This window comes from Dipodomys merriami, unplaced genomic scaffold, assembly GCF_024711535.1.
Source record: "Dipodomys merriami isolate MVZ:Mamm:240054 unplaced genomic scaffold, mDipMer1.0.p SCAF_3821, whole genome shotgun sequence".
Taxonomy (NCBI): Eukaryota; Metazoa; Chordata; class Mammalia; order Rodentia; family Heteromyidae; genus Dipodomys; species Dipodomys merriami.
The window spans coordinates 2,065-15,460 of NW_027205406.1; the positions used below are offsets into that span (position 1 = coordinate 2,065).

The following is a 13,396-nucleotide window of genomic DNA, read 5'->3' on the forward strand; positions in this document are numbered from 1 at the left end:
TATATAATGAGCACATATGTGTGTGCAGAACACTGACTGAAGCAGGTCTTGTGTTGGGATAGGAAGATGTTTAAAATATGAGGGAGGTACTTATACCCAGCGAACCCTTGATTTTAGGAGCTGACATTTCCAAATCCTAAATTGGTCAGTCTAATTTCCCAACCCCTGCTTCATGCTCTCTCTAACTTACCATTGTGTAAGATGCCCAGATTCCAGCAGATAACTGAAGCAGACAGAACACACCAGCTTGCTGGGATCCAATGTGGGATCTCCACAGAAGGAAAAGCCCTCAGGACCAGAAGGAACCCTCATTAGTGAATATTTATCACCTCCTCAGGAAGTGTCTGGGGATGGCGTAGAGCTGTCACTAAAGTTCCCTTATTGTTATTGTTCACATTGCCCTGACAGAACCGCTGCGGGGGAAGAATGACACAACATTATGACAAAATCTGTTAGCATTTACAGTGCTAGATACAGTCCCCAGGGAGCTTTGTGATGCTTGACCCTGCTCTCTTCTGAAAATCCATCATGGCTGCCTCCTGTCCTCCCCTATCATCAAATGCCATCTCTGATGTGGGTCCTCAACTGGTCTGAAAGTTCTCATGACACCAGGGGCACAGTTTGAGTCTAAGGAAGAAATTTTTTGTCTAAATCAGACACCTGAAAATGTCCATCCCTTAGGAATTGCAGAAACATTGTGGTGAGTGACTGCCTAGAGTCAATGAGAAATGTAAGGTTCTATGTACTTTAGTTATACTCTAGAGCAAAATAAGAACTATCCTTGTCCAATGTCAATTAGCTAATGCAGATATAAGTCTGGATAAAACCTAGATATCTTTTATCCTAGATAGATAAGAGACACAAACTCTTGATTTGCCTGGATCTCAGCTTCTCCTGAATAAAAGATCAAGGGAGACCAGGTATCTATAATCCTAGCTACTCAGGAACCTGAGATCTGAGGATTGCAGTTTGAAGCCAGCCTGAGCAGAAAAGTCCATAAGACTCTTATCTCCAATTATTCACTAAAAAGCTGAAATGGCATTGTGGCTCAAATGGTAAAGCACCAGACTTGAGCGAAGAAACCTAATATAGCACCCAGGCTTTGCATTTAATTCTCAGTACTGGCAATAAATAAGTAGAGAGATAAATAAACAAATACATAATAAATGGATCTGTCCTAGTCTATTTTGCTAGCTCTAATAAAATGCCATAGTCTAGATAATTTATAAACTATAGACATTTATTTCTCAAGGATTTTGTTGTTTTTTATTTTACTTTTTTATTGTAATTATAAGTATGTACAGGGGGTTACAGTTACAAGTCAGGTAATGAGTACATTTCCTTTTAGACAATGTCATTTCTTCCCTCATTCTCTCCCAGTTTTTCCCTCCTGTCCCCACCTACAAGTGTATAGATAGTCATAGTGTATCTTTGGAGATCTTGAATGTTCTTTGTTCTTCTCTTTTTGCAGTCTTGGGCTTGAACTCAGTGCTTGGTGCTGCCTTCAGCCTCATTTTGCTCAAGCTAGCGTTCTACCACTTGAGTCACTCAGCCACAGTGCCACTTCTAGCTTTTTCTAAGTAGTTTATTGGAGATAAGAGTCACCCAGACTTTTCTGCCTAGGCTGGCTTCCAACCATGATCCTCAGATCTCAGCCTCCTGATTAGCTAGGATTACAAGTGTGAGCCACCAGCACCCAGCTGTTGTTGGAGTTTTTTTAAATGATACTAGAATAGCTGGGTCCTGTGTTTTCTGGGTAGTTGGCCTACCACTTGAACCTTTTATTTCTTAAGAAAAATCTAAGGGGAAAACAGATTTAGGCCTGTATATAATGATGCACATTTGTAATGGTAGGAGTTGGGAGTCTAAGGCAGGAGAATCGTGAGTTCCAGGCCAGCTTGAGTTACAAGAAAGCAAATTAAACCAAACAGAACAAAAATAACTCTAACAAAAAAGCCAATGACTGATTCAGTGTATACTCAGGGTCTCTGTTCAGTTCTTGCCATGCCTGTCCCAGTGGAGGAGCAAAGGGCTCTAGGGAGTATCTTTTTAGAAGAGCACTAATTCAATTCATGAAGTTCCACTCTCATGCCCTACTACCTCCCAAAGGCCCATCTCCTCATACCATCTCCTTGGAGGTAAGAATTGGAACAAGTGGATTTTAGAGTAACGCAAGCATTCCGATCCTAACAAGACTCAATTATTCATTTGTTCTCTAAACTGTGACATAACAAGATTGTGTGTGCCACAATCTTATCTGACACTCACTGAAACTTGAACTACTCTTTCTAGGATAATTATGAGAGAAATCTGTAATAGATGTTTTTAATCTAAATGCTCTACCTGATATATTGAAAACTTTCCAAAGCATGGACCTGTATTTGGAAATAGTCCTCAAATGAAGCTGAATTCCCCTTCTCCTACTCTTCCTACTTAATGGTTACTGGGGTTTGAACTTAGAGCCTTGGACTTACTAGGCAGGTGTTTTACCCTTGAGCCACACCTCCAGCCTCTAGTTGCATACTGAGAACTCAAGTATTCATGTCTACACAACCTCAGTTGTCAACTACATGGTATCCACAGAGACTGGAACCAAGCAGCTCTCTTTTTGTTCTGGTTTTGTGCTTCTGGTGTGTGAGATGTCAGCCTCTGGCTATGTTCCAGGAGGAACATGAGCGTCATGAGCTGATTTTGCATCGTCTATGAGAATTGTCTGCTCTATACTTCAATTAGCTAAAGTTCTCCATCCCAATGGGCATGGCTATGAAAATAAAACAACCAAAAACCTATAAATAGTGTGAGTTATGCTCTGACTCAGAAGGAAGAGTAGAGTAAAACAAAGGGAGGAAGATAATACCTACAAATCAGGTGCTGGTGGCTTACACCTGTAATCCTAGCTACTCAGAGGGCTGAGATTGATGGATTATGGTCTGAAGCCAGCCCAGGCAGGAAAACCTGTGAGACTCTTATCTCCAAGTCACTACCAAAAAAGCCAGAAGTGGCTCAAATGGTAGAGTGCTAGCTTTGAGCAAAAAATCCCAGGGACGGTGCCTAAGCCCTGAGCAAGCTCCATTGTGGGTGCATGTGCATGTGCACACACATACACATACACACACTATATGTATATTGTATATATAATCTACATTATCTACAATATATTATCAACATTATCGATAGTGAGAAAGATTGTAGTCTTTGAAATGGATTGGGGGCACTGTAGGAACAGAGAGTTAATAACCATATCTCTTTATGGTTGTACATAACAATTATGAAAATGAATGTGCTGCGCGTACAGTTCTCAGTGGACTCACAACCCTGGATGATTCATTTGCTGCTAGAGCAGAATTCTTTGTCCTGGATCAATTGTGCGCCTTCCGGATGACTCTTTAATAGAAAAAGTGGGCACAAAATGACAGCTGATGATCGGAGGCCCAGACACAAAATAGAACTACTCTTGCCTGGAGCCAAACAAAAATTATGTGATTTACAAACTCAAGAGTTCAATCACTAATATCTTGTCTACAGAAGAACAAAAGGAAGAAGCTTTCTGCTAAAATTGCATGGATTATAAATGCAGAGGACTCGGAATGTGCCTTTCCAGATTGACACTAAGAGAGTTAATATTATTTAAGAAATAGTTCAAAGCCAGGTAGCCTCTTAAAAATATCAAATGCTAGGTGAGTACCAGTGGCTCAGACTTGTAATCCTAGCTACTCAGCAGGCTGAGATTTAAGGATTGTGGCTCAAAGCCAGCCAGGCAGGAATGTCTAGGAGACTTTCCTCTCCAATTAACCAGTAAAAATCTGGAAGTGGAGCTGTGGCTCAGGTGGTACAGCACTAGCCTCAAGAAAAAAAAGCTCAAGGACAGTGTGTAAGCCCTGCGTTAAAGCCATAGGATCACCAAAAAAAAAAAAAAAGTCAAATACTGGACTGTGAAAACAAGCTAACCACTCAGCACTCATAGCTAGGTAGAGTCCTAAGAGCCCTTGAGAAAATAATTGTCTCTCTAGGACTGAACTGCCTTAGTTTGGAAGAGAGACACTCTGATGTCCAAGGATGTCTCTACAAACTTATCTGCACAAGAGCATTCCCAGGGAAGGCAGGACTGACTTGTTCAGTTAATTCTACCAAATGGCTATGAAATTAATCCATGGATTCAAGCACTGGTGGTTTATGCTTGTAATCCTAGCTGGGATGGAGAGGACCAAGGTTTGAAGTCAACCCTGGCATTCACATGAGATCTTCCTTTTCAGCCAATAGCTGAGCAGGACAGCAGTGCCTGTCATCCTTGCTATGTGCGAGACTGAAAATGGGAGGATCATGGGTCCAGGTCAACTTGGACAAAACCATCCATGACACACACTTGTCATCTCAGATATGACTAGTAAGCATAAAATGGCAGATTGCAGTCCAAGTGCACACAAAGCAGGAAGGGAGACCCTATCTCAAAAATAAACTGTGACTGGGCTGGGAAGGTGGCTCAGTGGTAGAGTGCTTGCCTTACATGCATGAGGCCTTGGGTTCAATTCCTCAGCACCACATAAGCAGAAAAGGCCGGAAGTGGTACTGTAGCTCAAGTGGTAGAGTGAGTTGAGCTGAAGAGTTGAGGGATAGCGCCTAGGCCCAGAGTTCAGACCCCACGACTGATGACAAAAATAAATAAATAAATAAAATAAAGTGAGAAAAAGGACCTGAGGCCTGGTTCAACAGTATAGCCCCTGTCTAATGATTCCAAGACTCTGAATTCAACACCAGAACAGGTGCCTGTTGCTCATGCCTGTAATCCTAGCTACTCAGGAGGCTGAGATCTGAGGATCACAGTTTGGAGCTAGGCTAAGCAGTAAAGTCCTCCAATTTAAAAAATCAGATGTGGAGCTGTGGCTCAAACTGAGCAAAAAAGCTCAAGATAGCACCCAGGCCCTGAGTTCAAAGCCTAGGACTAGCATGTGCACATACGTGCACACACGCATGCACACATGCACACACACACACACACACACACACACACACACACACACACACACACAAACACTAGTACTACCCAAAAAATGGATGCATAGAAAGATAACAAGAGGAAATACTAGTGTAACAAGAACATGTCTCTATGGTGTCCTGCTCCTCCATCATTCACTGTAAATGAAAGCAGAAGTCACAACACAGAACTTTTCTCACAGTTGGAAAGAAAAAAGAAATGCCAGTCATTTGGTTGTAATTCATGTGCATTAAAAAATAATAATTCCTTCTCAGTTTCCATAGCTACTCTATCTCCCAGCTTTCCTTTGCAACTAGTCTAAAGGAGAGGTCAGGGACTAGTACCCAGTAGTCATGAGGGCGTGAAAATAACAAGCCCAGGATGATGTCAACCAGAGGGTGGAAAAATCCAAATAGAACCCTCTCTTCTCCCAGCCAGTGTCCCTTTACCCTTTCAGCATTGAAGTCCTTTCTGAAAGACAGAGCAAGAGAACATTAGATAAAATAGTTAAGTGGAGCTGTGGCTCCAGTGCTAGAATGTCAGCCTTGGGTGAATAAAACTAAGAGACAGCATCCAGATCCTGAGTTCAAGCCCCAGTACCTGCATAAAAGTCTTCAAGATTGGAAGCTTCTGCCTTTGTGGTATTCATGTAAGCTACAGTTGTGGAGGTGTTCTGGAAAGTTGGGTCTCTTGGTATTTTTGATTGAACCATAGAGACCACTGATTGCCTACTTTATTGTCCTACATAAGTTGCCACAAGGGCATCTATGTAGTTGGTCCAAGAAAGGATGTTCTTTTTCCTTAGCCTTGCCAGTATGTGTTGAGGACTGAAGGAAGAAAAATGTTGCTTTATTGAGTTGAGCACTGATTGGTGCAATGAACTTCAACTTTCTTCCAATAGAGAAGAAGCTCTTAAGACTCTTCTATGGGAAAGTCTGCCACCTAAGCCTGGTGCCACAGGTTGAATAGCGAATCATCAGAGGGGCGTGATGAATATTTGCATAAATCTGATTCGCATGCAAGAACTGTGTGTCATCCATCTTAGGTGGCTGTTGTTGCAAAATGAGTGTGTGTTGTATGTGTATGTACATTTCTATCAGAGATAGAAAGATGAACGAGCCAGTAGAACATGTAAACTAGCTCATTACATATTTATATGTACTGAGCTATAAAATTTATCTCTGAATTAAAAAAAAACATAGAAAAAACCCAACCCTATCTTTTGAAGAGATTCTATTATCACATAGCCAAATAGTGCTTGTTTCACTTTGATTTTTACAGGAAATAAACTCGGACCTCCCATAGAGCTGGGTGATTGCAGAATGCTGCTGTGATTGGAATGAACCATCTGCCAAATAACTAAGCAAGATCCGTGGCTGCCCTGATTCTAAGATGGAGCTTCCTGTGGGTTCAGATGATTTCAGAAGAATTTTAACAATGAGAATGAACCTTAAATGGTCCATCTGCTGATATATTCTAGTCTAAATCAGAGCTGTCTCAGTCATAGGCCAAGAATAGAAGTATGAGGGACCATTGATAAATGGATGTGTGCCCTGGGTGCTTGGTAATTTGTTTTTATTCTTTGTGAGTTTTTTTTTTAAATCAACTATGTATTAATGAAAAAGAAGAGTCCAAATGATTATCCACAGATGATCGAATTTTGTGCCAGGAAAACCTTAAAGAATTAATTAAAATGTTAGAATTAAGTGACTACATGCATGGGAATGAGCGTATACCATTGTGAGGGAGGTAAATAGTGTAGACCTGGCTCAGCTATGATGACAAGTTTTGGTACTGGCGTTGGAGCTTGAACTCAGGACCTTACACTCTTGCTCAGGACCTTACACTCTCACATTAGCTCAAGACTTAGTAGACAAATGTGAGTTTGTACAATGTAAGAAAAGCACATGGAAGGTAGAGGAGTCTGAGAAGAAGTTGGCTAGGAGGAACACCATGCCTTATAGTCAGCGGAAGATAAATATGATTTACTGAGAAAAGCCGGGTGATCCTCGCCAAGCAATCTCACCTTAAATATATTATTCAAATCTGTGTGTGTGTGTGTGTGTGTGTGTGTGTGTGTGTGCACGCGCACGCGTGTGTGTGTGTGTGTGTGTGTGTGTGTGTGTGGTGTGGTACAGAGGTGGGGGTTGAACTCAGGACCTGGGTGTTGTCTTTTAGCTTTATTGTTCAAGGCTAATGCTCTACTTGTTGCCTTTTTTTGTGTGTGATTAATTGGCTTCAAACTTCTAGCTTCAAATCTCAGCCTGCTGAGTAGTAAGGATTTCAGACATGAGCCACAGACATTCTACTATTCGATTCTTTTGAAAGGTTGCTATGGTTGAGTGGAAAACATGTACAGATTTGAAATTTCTTTTGCTTTTGTGACACGGTGGAACACGTCCCTTCTTATGAGACTGAGGCTGAATCTGTAGGGCTCACCCTACTCTGTCCTGATGCCCAAGTCCTAGGAAAACGACTATGTTTGTGAGGCTCAGTTCTCTAACTCCAAGCAGATTGTTTCTTCCTTCATCTGTGTTACATGCATTTGATGTGTCCTGCTGAAGGCCTCGTTGGAACAGACGATTTGGTACCGGCTGAGAATGTGGCTTGCTTAGCATGCATGTAGAGGGCTTGCCTAGCATGCACGAAGCCCTGGATTCGATTCCTTAGTACTACATAAACAGAAAAGGCCAGAAGTGGCACTGTGGCTCAAGTGGTAGAGTGCTAGTGTTGAGTAGGAGAAACTTAAGGACAGTGCCAAAGCCCTGAGTTTAAGCCCCAGGACTGGTTAAAAAAAAAAAAAAAAAAAAAGGATTCTGCTACTAATAATCATCACTAAAATCCTTTCCTCTCTGAAGTTCTCTGACTCTTTCAAACTCCACAGGCAATCTGACATGTTTAATTTTATCATTTCACTTTACCTTTCTTTCTGAGAAGAGAGTGAAAAATATGTAAACAAGCCGTGCTAGAAAAGCAAAACCGTAATTTTTGATGTCATGTTTATTTTGATATCTTTTACAAGTGATTAGTGAAGTGCTCAAAATGCCAATTACTTTGTGGTCTCCAAGATGGAAAAAAAAAAAATGATCTACAAACATCGCTTTGTTCTAAGCCTAGTGAAACTTGTTTTCTCAACAACCAGTAATTTCAGAGCACTGGAAGTCTGAAGATTAAATATACTATTTGTATGTTACATTTTCACATAATCAGTTCCTGGGCTTATTAAGTAGAAAGGTTTTGCTGTTGTTGTTATTTTTAAGCTTTTATATATTTATTTTTTTGTTTATGTGGTACTGAGGAATCAAACCCAGGGCTTCATGCATGCTAGGTAAGCACTCTACCACTAAGCTACATTCCCAGCCCAAGCTAGAAGGGTTTTTTTGTTTTGTTTTTGCATTTGAAGATCAGTCTTTTGAGAATTATCTCCCAATTGTTGGAATTCCCTCTTGGCCATTGTGTGTGAGCATGCTATTATTAATATATTATTGTCATTATTTTGTGCCAGTCCTGGGGCTTGAACTCAGGGTCGGGGCACTGAGAATTTTTTGCTCAAGGCTAGCACTGTACAACTTGAACCACAGTGGCACTTCTGGCTTTCTGGTAGTTAACTGGAGATAGGACACTTGTGGACTTTCCTAGGCTGGCTTCAAACCATGATCCTCAGATCTCAGCCTCCTGGGTAGCTAGTATTACAGGCATGAGTCACTGGTACTCAGCCTTTATTTTATCTTTAACTATTTTTAAAAATTATCTTGAAGTAGTTACACAAAGGAGTTTCAATTTAACATGCCAGTTTATGAGTATGATACATCTTGATGGACTTTTTTTTTTTTTTGGTCGTGGGGCTTGAACTCTGGGCCTGGACACTTTCTCTCAGCTCTTCAGCTCAAAGCAAGCGATCTACCGCTTGAGCCACAGCACCACTTCCGGTTTTGTAGTGGTTTTATTGGAGATAAGAGTCTCACGGACTTTCCTGTCTGAGCTGGCTTTGAACCATATCCTCAGATCTCAGCCTCCTGAATAGCTAGGATTAGAGGCGTGAGCCACCAGCACCCGGTTTTGAAGGACATTTTTAAATCCATTCATACAACATTTACTGAACACCTATGTGCTGGATGTTGTTCTAGGCACTGGGGCTACAAATGTGAACAGGATGTCCCTTTCCTCATGGAGTTAACAATCTGCATGCATAAGCAGGAGAGGAATAAATAAAGGAGCAGGTAAGCCATACTTTCAGGTAATGGTAAGGTTGCATAGAAAAGAAGAGCAAAGATAAAAAGGGGAGAGAATAGTTTGGTTGCAGCCACCAGTGAAGACTCTGGAGGGTGATATATTAGTGGAAAATGAGAATAAATCTGCTGTTCAGAGAGCTGGATTCCCTAGAAGATCAATATGGAAGAATGTCCTTCAAAGGGGGAAAAAAAAGAGAGCCTTGTGTTTTTGTTTTTTGTACCAGTCTTAGATCTTGAACTCAGAGTCTGAACACTGTCCCTTAGCTTTTCTACTCAAGGCTGGTGCTCTACCACTTGAGTCACAGCTCCATGCCTAGCTTTTTGCTGGTTAATTGGAGATAAGAGTCACAAACCTTTTCTGCTTGGACTGGCTTTGACCCACAGGATCTCACCCTCAGGATCTCTCTTGTAGCTAAGATTACAAGCTGGAGCTACTGGCACTTTGCTGATAGCCTTTTCCTTTTTTTCTTTCTTTTGGCCAGTCCTGCTTGAACTTAGGGCCTGGGCACTGTTCCTGAGCTGCCTTTGCTCAAGGCTAGCACTCCACCACTTGAGCCACAGTACTACTTTCAGCTTTTTCTGTGTATGTGGTACTGAGGAATTGAACCCAGGGCTTCAGGCATGCTAGTCAAGCACTCTACCACTAAGCCACATTCCCAGCCCTGGTAGCCCTTTTCTAATTGCACTGAGACCCAAATGGACTATACAGTTCTCTGTCTAGCCTTCAACCCCTGCTACACACACACACACACACACACACACACACACACACACACACACTTATAGGAAAATAATGAACAGTAAATCTATTTCTGGGATGTGGAACAATATCCCGCATATTATATATTATATCTAACAAATATGATATATATGTATAATACATTACATTACATTATAGTTTATGTAATACAATGTTTCCTATTTACCATATTGCATGATATTTATATCACCTTGGGGTAGAATGTGAGGAGAGCAGACATTTGAAGTTGGACAGGCTGATGGAACGCCAGCTTGATGAATTTCAGTATATGAGTCTGAAGTTCCCACCTGCTCCCATGACTTTCTTATGAGTGTTCCTCTGCTCTGGGCTTGCCTTCCAGTGTGATGCCCTGCTGCCGGGAAAAGGTGGTTGTGTCTAGCACCAGCGAATGTGGCCAGCTTTACCCACGCTGCTGTGTCTGAATGTACCTCATCACATCCACAGGAGCATCTCTGAAAGGGTGACTAAGAGCCACAGAATCTGGGACTTCAGCTTCCTAGAAATGCCAGGTGAAAATGAGAATACCAAACCCACAAGTGCTTATATATGTGCAAAACATGGTTGGAGGCATTCGTGTCCATGGATCCCATCATTTCCTCATGCAGATTTATTTTGTAGGCGTAGGAGCGGGATGAGGGGGAGGCTGGTGCACAGGTGTTGTGTGGCAGCCAGGGTTTGAAGTCCAGAGCCAAAACTCTTAAAGCATCTCCCGATCCTTGCTACTTAAGAGGCTGAGATCTGAGGATCAGAGTTCAAGGCCAACCCAGGCAGAAAAAAAATCTATGAGATTCTTATCTCCAATTCACCACCAAAAAACTGGAGGGAGAGCTGTGGCTCAAGTGGTAAGAGCACCAGGCTTGAGTAAAGAACCTAAAGGAGAGCATCCAGACCCCTGAGTTCAAGACCTAATACCAGTACAAAAACAAAAACAAGCAACAAAACCCCACTTCCTGCAGGGAGCCAGGGCGAGGGGGGAGGTTTAGGGGGGGCCTCGGAGCATCCTGAGGAGTAGGGAACTGAAAAATCTGCTTCCATGCCTGTGGCTCTTGCAGGGACACCAGTGGCCCTGAGCTTCTAGGCGGGCACACTGGGTCCTCTGGCTCATTATCCCATAAGCCTAGTGGCTCCAGGAAACCCCAGTCTGAGCTACCTGGGAAATACAGGAAGTACATGGAGCAGGGAGGTGGGGGGGAGGGCAGTGATTGATATCTGGCCTGGTTCTTCTCCTTCTCCCTCCGCCTGACCACAGAACATCTTCAAGTGCTGGCCACCTGCTGTTATCTTCTCCTTTCATGTTCTATGTGACACAGGGAAGGGCTAACATATAGTAGGTGTTCAAGGCTTGGCCAGTGAAGAAACTGGACACTGATAACTTTGGACAATGATGAAGAACCATTATGGAAGCTGAGCTCCTCCTTCTGGAAGTCTGGGAGTTGCGCCAGGTGAAAGAGCTGATATTATACCATTGGCACACACACACACACACACACACACACACACACACACACACACAGAGCACCAGTTTTAAAAGTGCAATGGTAAATTTAAACATTCAAGCATGAGAATTATTTTTTATGACTGAAACTTTGCCAAATGGAACCGAAGCAAGGTTTGCTATCAAAATTGACAGGAAGCAAAGTGAAATGGGTAAAAATAGAAAAGAAATTACTAAGCTATGAAAAGAAATATCCAAAATGAAAACAGAGTGAAAGCTACCTTGACTAGAGGAGATTCTGTTACAGAGGAATACACTGACAGAAAATTAACACGTAGCACATTTACAACTTGCTTTTAGAAAATAACAAAAGATGTTTTTATGATCTCCAGGAGAATTTTAGTGGGTTTTTATATCTTTTATCCCTGTTGGTTCCTGCAACTAGAGATTTAGCTTTATATAGAACTAAACCTGGTACCTGTGGCTCCCATTGATTTCAGGGGACTGAGATCTGAGGGTCACAGTTGAAAAATCATTCCAGGTAGCAAAAAATGGAAGTGAAAGTATGGCTCAAGTGGTAGAGTACCAGCCTTGAGTAGGAAAATCCAAGCAAGAACTCAAGGTCCTGAGTTCAAGCCCCAGCACTGGAGCTACAACAAGAACAACAACAAAAAGAGCAAGCCCTAACTTTAGGGTTTCTTCAATCTGGAAGACAAGACTTAGCTGAAGAACAGTTGCCATGGTAGAATGACATCTTTAAGAACTGGAACTCTAGCCAGGTGTGTGAGGCTCACAGCTGTAATCCTAGCTACTCACAAAGCTGAGATTTGAGGATTGTCATTTGAATCCAGCCAGGGCAGGAAAGTCCATGAAACTCTCATCTCCAAAAAACCACCAAAATGCTGAAAGTGGAACTATTGCTCAAGTGGTAGAGTGCTAGCCTTGAGCATAAAAGATCAGAGACAGCTCCCAGGCCCTAAGTTCAAGCCCCAGGACGGGAAGGAAGGAAGGAAGGAAGGAAAGAAAGGAGGAAGGGAGGAAGGGAGGGAGGGAGGGAGGGAGGGAGGGAAGGAGGAAGGGAGGAAGAAAGGGAGGGAGGGAGGGAGGGAGGGAAGGAGGGAGGGAGGGAGGGAGGGAGGGAGGAAGGGAAAGAAAGAAAGAAAGAAAGAAAGAAAGAAAGAAAGAAAGAAAGAATGAGAAAGAAAGAGAAAGGAAAGAAGGAAGGAAGGAAAGAAAGAAAGAAGGAAGGAAGGAAGAAAGAAAGAAAGAGAAAGAAAGAAAGAAAGAAAGAAAGAAAGAAAGAAAGAAAGAAAGAAAGAAAGAAAGAAAGAAAGAAAGAAAGAAAGAAAAAACTGGTTCTCTAAAGGATGACTGGATTTAAAGGGTCCATCAGACTAGAGGTCCAGAGTGTGATCAGTGATGCTCCTCACAGCCCTGGGGCTGTGGTGGAAGAAGAAGGTTGGGGTAAGAAAAATGGCAGGGGCCAAGGATCAGATCCAGGACACAGAACATGATGACTTTGCCAGGATCAGGCAGAAGCCTCAGGTCTGGCTAGGTCAGGAGATTTAAATGCCTGCCTCTCTTACCATAATATGAAGTTAGAATTATAAACAAGCCTCATAATAAGTGTGTAAAGGGATGATGAAATTCTGATTTTTTTTTATGATCACATTAGTGCTTAAAAAAATAATCAGGCTGGGTACTCGCACATGACTGCAATCCTAGCTACTCAGGAGGTTGAGATCTGAGGATCAAGGTTCAAAGCCAGCCTGGGCAGGAAGGTCTAGGAGCCAAACAAAACAAACAAAAAACTCAGGGTCAGTGCCTAGGCCCTGAGTTCAAGCCCCAGGACCCCCCTGCCCCCCACCCCCATCAACAAAGTTTCTGACTTCCCTCTAACCTGTTCATTCCCTTCTCTATAAATTCCATCACCTTCTAACATATTACACACTATGCTGTATGTGTATATTATTTTATTACTTGTCTGTTTCTTATCA

At 42.3% G+C, this 13,396-nt stretch overlaps 1 long non-coding RNA gene across 1 annotated transcript; it reads left to right on the plus strand.

Annotated features, from left to right (window-relative positions):
* The first annotated feature begins 523 nt into the window (after positions 1-523).
* LOC138805049 (uncharacterized) lies at positions 524-10,498 on the plus strand. The gene is made up of 4 exons (XR_011365421.1): positions 524-700; positions 6,254-6,536; positions 9,100-9,192; positions 10,305-10,498. It is a non-coding gene; the product is annotated as an uncharacterized lncRNA (long non-coding RNA).
* The last annotated feature ends 2,898 nt before the right edge of the window (positions 10,499-13,396 follow it).